Consider the following 6,454-nt stretch of genomic DNA (forward strand, 5'->3'; position numbering starts at 1 on the left):
ACTACTCCACTGATGGCTAATACAAGCTAGGTTATTAATGAAAGTCATACATTTGACAGATGACAGATTAGAGGTATAATTGTACATTAGCCAACCAACTTGATAGTTTTGTAGTGTAGGCTAACCAGTTGTTGGCTGGTAGCCTAACATTGTAGGCTAGGCTAATCTTGCAGTTTCCTCTTTGGCAAACACACTTGGACTGACAGGAATAACTTTTAAAATGCAATGCAAAACATTCCTTCTTAATACCAATGAATTTCTATAAATGTATTCCATTTCATTTTTTTAAAGCAAATCTATTCGGCAATATATTTATTTTCTTGTGTGTCTTATGCACTGTCCATACTATACTTCTGTGCCAAAACTATTCTTCTATTCAAACTTTATTCAAACTGAAACTCAAACTGAAATGAAACTAAATAAATAATTAAACACACTGCATTGAACTCTTGTGAGGACAAATGTTTATTGAAGCCCACAGTGTCATATAAAACTCAGAATTGCGTACATACATTAGTCATAAACACTGGCGCTTATAAGCGCTGAAAGCGTATATGCAATGTTTTCTCAAGTGGCTGGTTAAATAAAGTAGCACGTAAGAGAAGAACATGTGTGCGCTGATTTCAAACACCAAGAGAGAAAAAAAGCTTTCAGACATTGTGTCAGCTGAACCCACGGCCTTTGTGTGCCGTTGGTGCTTTGCAGAAACAATATGCGTAAGTTGTAAAATGTTTACAAGCACTTTGTTTTCCTATCCGAGAGCAGCTGCCCTTGCCACGGGCAGTATTGCATTGTTATAGGCTTGTTTTTAATAACGGATCAAAGTTTCACCTTATTGGACCCCAGTGAAATCTCGGGCCCCCTAAATCTGGGCCCACTGCAAAGCTTTGTGTGCCGTACGCCCACCGCATCCATTTCAGACTTCAGCACAGCATGCTCAAATGTACAAGAAACACGTTTACAAAACAGTTAAATATACAATGCTAAATGCTCAACAATTTGAATTTTTAAATACTAAGCATTTAAATAAACAATGCTGGAGGTGAAATAGTGTAATATTTAGACACTAAACATTTAAATAAACAATGCTAAATAGTGTAATATTTAAACACAAGACATTGAAACAGTGCTAAGCTAAGCATATTGTATTTAAACCATATTTCTACCTGTTCTATATATCAGACGACCGCTAATGCACACCTACCAAGTTGTTTTGAAAAATAAAACAAACTCTGCAGAACAACCACTTGAGCACAACCACTCAATATCAATATGAATTCTGTTATAAAAGTGGCATAAATATATAAGCACCACAGGTTACCTTTTTTGCTCGGAAAACGTACTCATAATCAAGAGATTATTACTGTAATTTCACGGAACGTTTGGGAAATTTGACCGTTGAAGAACAGAAATATACCTCCACTGTCACTATATTTCAGAGAATGTAGTGGCTAGGGAACTGGGGTCGTATCTGCGAGGTTGCAGGTTTGATTTTCTGGTTGGGCACTACTGTCGTCCCTTTGAGTGTGGTACTTAACCTGAATTGCTTTAGTAAACATACAGACTCCATGTAAAAAATCATGTAAGCTATGGAAGTCACTCTGGACAAGATCGTCCGCTGAATGCGTGAATGTATACAAGAGACGAATTTAAAACAAAGTGTGACACCCCACACAAGTGGCCTGTTTTTTAAACCTGCTGTGTTTTCTGGGGGCCAAGCTGTTTTCGGGAGGTCAAGGCGAACTGTTATGACAGATTAAATGATGGCCAAGTGTGTTGAACCCCCAGAGGAATGTTGGGAATGTCGTTTCCACGATTACGACATCTTTGGAGCAGTGGCAAACAACCCACCCGCCCCCCTTCCTAAATCCCACCGCCTGCCCTCCACTGCCCTTGAGAACAGAAAAGCTCTTTAAGCACAAGATTTGCGTATTAAAATATTGAAATAATTGTGTAGTAGAAACATTGTTGTGCACTTAAGGCTAGTAAAAATTGGGGTGGTTATGCTTACAAGAATGTTTTTCTCCCCAGTATATTTTGGGCCTCAGAGATATCAAAATAGATCGATAACTTTAGTGGGGTCACCATGTCATATAACCTTTTGAGTTATGGTGCCACTTCTTTATTGAGACAAAAATAAATGTGTTTATACACTTTTTAATATGCAAGCTAGCAGCATAACTGCTGGAAATAAAACACGAATTGCATTGCCTAGTCACTCATTGGCTTTCTTCTTTGGTTTTCAAGTCCTTTTAGGACACAGTGAAAAATATATTCCAAATGCCCCGTGAAAACAAAATTCATAAATGATACCCATCCAGTCAAACCTAGCAGTAGTTACCCAGTCTGGAATATAAATAAATATATAAATAACATTTAAATAACACTGCAATTGCACAAATAGTATAATACCATGACTAACTAGTAAACCATGCCCCTATCTATAAACCAAAGTGTGTGGATCACAAAAAATGTTAAATCTTGCACAGGAAGTATTCACCATGGACTGAAGGAAAGGTGCACTGTTTCTCTTCCCTTCTTTGGACGTTATGGCTTTTGGGAACTGTACTGTTCGTGGGGACATCGCAATTTCTGGGGACATTTTTGGGTGCAATGAACATGTGGTCTGTTAATTGCCATAACAAACAAGGCCTTCATAAGCATCCATCTCGCAAAAGTGTGTAAAGTGAAGGTGGCCATTAGCTCTGAATTGCCCCGTCATCTGTAAATGTGCTGGCCCTTCTATTCCTCCAGTAGGTTCATGTTTTGTTTGCTTTTTCTCCTGCAACCTATAATTTTCTCGGACATCTGCTTAACTGCCTTTCAAAATCATTTTTATTTTTCCAAAATGGCTAAAACTGTGGAGGGTTTTTTTCAATTGTTCACTTCTTGAAAATTTGTATTGTAAAGCACTGTCTGATGACCCGTTTGTAAATGCTGCTCTGCAAAATTAAATCATTCTGTTTTCATTTTGCCTTGATTGCGAGCCATGGAAATGAACAAACGACTGGTCAGACTCCCCAAAGCTTAGTGTCTGACTCACTCAGCGGACTGTGCTTGGTGAGCGGGGCAGTGAAATCCATGCAGCCTGGTTTTTGAAAAAGGGCTGGACCAGTGGTTATTTCTTTTGTCTGTACATGCGCTGCTGGTGCGAACTGCAACACAAGCCCCCTATAGCCTGAGCGAGCCTCCACGACCTCATTACAGGGAAATGCGGTCAGAGAGCGGAGGACCTGGGCTAACTTCCTGGAAAGCTATAATCCATTCTCTTAATTTCTCCTCTTATAACCCCTGCCTCCATTCCTCATCCCCCCTCCATCCCCCCCAAATCTTTACGACTACTTGTGTTCCCTTTTTTGGTTTCTGTTTCTATTACGTGATATATGTAGGTATTTACAATATTCCCAGGCATAACTCAAGTTACCCATATGCTGTGTATATGCAGCATTCCTTACTGGTGTCCTAATGACGTGCACTCTCCACTGTGGGGCCAGTGGTAGAGACCCATGTGGTGGAAACTACAGGGGGGCATGGAGCCGTGTTCCTTAGACACACTTCCACACTTATTAAACATGCATACTGTCTCAAAAAGTTAGATTGAAAGCGGAGGGAAATTCTTGTTGTCTAAAGACAGCATTGGGCTCAGCTCTGAATTCTGGAATTTATTGTGATTACATTCATTGCAACAGGATTGGAAACAGAATTGGAATTTTGCAAAATATCCATGATGCAGAATTTCAGTTTGTATTGGGATTAGAGGAAATTAAATTTAATTCATTGACATTCAAATAAATGATACTTGTTTATAAAGCATGAAATCCGATTCAATTTAGAAAAATATGCTTCATTCAGCTTCCAAAAACATGTGCAGGTTGTCGCTACAAACAATACTAATACAATGTCAAATACCACCTTCTCAGAACGTTGTGAAAAAAAGTTACCATTATCTCTTACGTTTTTTGAAAGGGACTTTATAGACTTTATAGATTAATTTTCTGATCTTTGCTTTCGTGATTTAAGCGCGCTCTTCCCACGTCACCGCTGCTCAACGTGGAGCCAAACGCCCCAGGAAGAATTTCATTATTGGCTTTGCCTGAGGATCTGCAGGTTTGAGGGATTACGGTAATCCGGTTAGACGACTAACCCCCGACCGCGTTCGCACAGCCCGGGCTACGCGCGGAGCGTGTGTCACCCCGCAGATCACGCTGCGTTCTCTGAAACGGCTTTGAGAGAGCCACCGTCATTGGCCCAGCCTACCTTCCTCGTCCAACCACCATTCCTACTGCATTTCTTATTCCCCCCGCTGCAAAATCCAGCTATGACCAACTTGAAATTACCAGCTGCCAGCTGTTTCAAAACATAGCTTTAGCTGGTCAAACCATGTTGAGTATGGGAGCTGGTCTGAACTGGTCAACCAGCTACCAGCTGTTTCAAAACATAGCTTTAGCTGGTCAAACCATGTTGAGTATGGGAGCTGGTCTGAACTGGTCAACCAGCTACCAGCTGTTTCAAAACATAGCTTGAGCTGTTTTTTTCAGCAGTTGTGTCATGGTGGCCGCTGCGTGCTCGGCTGAGATAAGCTTGCATGAGCGTCCCTGTAGCTGCAGCGAATCACACTGCTTGTTGCTCACTTTGCACTCATGAGAAACACCAGAACAAATGAAGTAATGGGTGACTCCACCACTGCTTCTGAGGGGCTGATGGGTATCCTATCCTGTTAGGTCACTGATCTAGTGCATAGATATGCTCTAAGGTCTGGTATCTGTTAAAGCAGTGGTTCCCAACACTTCCTGTAGATCTACCATCCTGTAGGTTTTCACTCCAACCGTAATTTGGCACCCCTCATCCAACAGCTCGTTGATCTGCCAATTGGTGGAATCAGGTGTGCCAGATTAGGATTGATGCAGCTAGAAGTCTGATTCACAATGTGACTGCCTGTATTTTTCCATGAGCTCAGAAAAGTTCTGTGTTTTGAGGAATATTCCTTCGCCAAAACTCAACACTGACCATCTAAAGCTGCACGTGTAGGGAAGTGCGTTCTAGGATTACACATCACCAGTAGAGGAAACCAAAGGTCTCAGCATTTCCAGAATTGAAACCCTCAAGACCGCGTACTCCCTTATTTACATAGTATATTGGCAGTTTGTGCAAGGCTATGCTTTGGTGTAATTTCTCTTCACAGTGCATCAGTAAAATCCGTCATTGCATAAAATCTCTGAATTTACATCCTGTGTTCCTGCATTTTTACCAAGGAACAGCGTTGGAGACTTCGATCCAGTTCAATTCAGGAGAGAAAGCCGAGTGTAAAAAAGCGTCCGTAGCGCGCGTGTAGTAGCCATGCTTTCTGGATGGCTGGATGACTATACTCCGTGTTGTTTATGGGAATGTGCTGAACCTTATTTAATTCCTCATGAATGTGCTTCTTTCCACAGCAGCGTGCTCGTTTGGCGAGTGGGCGCATAGGCTCTGCGTCCTGAGTGCCTGTTAGCGGCTCGCGCTCAGGGATGAGTGATTACGAGCGGCTTTTTTTGGCAGGAAGGGGTCAGGCCGTGCCTCGGGGTCAGCGGAACAGCTTCTCTGCCTCACGCTCGCGGTTCCATAAATCCTGTCTGTACGTCCCGTCTCCCCGCCGCCTCGTGCGCGCAAATATGAATTCCATTTCATTTCATAAATTGTTTACGTAAAAAAGAGAATAACTCCTCATACCGTGCCATCTAGCATAGACTGGAATGTCTTTCTAAGCAACTAAGTGCTGATTAGTTGGATTCGAAATTTCTGTTAGATGGATCTGGACCTTATTGAAAAACATTTTTTTGTTAAATAAAGAACATTTTTACAAAATACATGTTATAAAACCTACAATAAACACTTTGCAATGTTGTAATCTCTAAAGACACGTATTCCTAGGCATTTACTGACTGTAGTCAACATGCATCCTAATATTTTTTTCTTCTCAAACTGTTCAGGCTAATTTCTCAATCACCAAAATGAACTTGCTTGCTACTACCTGTGTTTGTCTTCACTGTGCACACAAATATCTGCACTTTCAAATATTGCCATCATAATAACATTTCAAAGGGCTTTGTGATACACTTTAAACACTTAATGTAATGTGTCGTGAAACAGTGGTTTTTGTAATTACACTACACACAGCACACAGCTCAACCCCATTGCTGGTATGGTGATTCTGTTAACAATATGCTTAACTACACTTCAACCTCACAACGAGAATTTAGATCGCAGCATTCCATCCATTCGGCGGTAGATCATTTTAAATTGTCGTCATACCAGTGCGACAATATTATAAATACGTTGTGAGTGGTAGGTAATACAGATGAGCAGGGAACACAACACAACTGAGGCCTTTAGAACGGGGGTCTCCAACCCCGGTCCTGGAGAGCTTACAGTTGATTAGACTAAGCAGCGGACAATCCCCCCTGGAGCAATGTGGGTC

This window comes from Conger conger, chromosome 7 (assembly GCF_963514075.1).
Source record: "Conger conger chromosome 7, fConCon1.1, whole genome shotgun sequence".
NCBI classification, from domain to species: domain Eukaryota; kingdom Metazoa; phylum Chordata; class Actinopteri; order Anguilliformes; family Congridae; genus Conger; species Conger conger.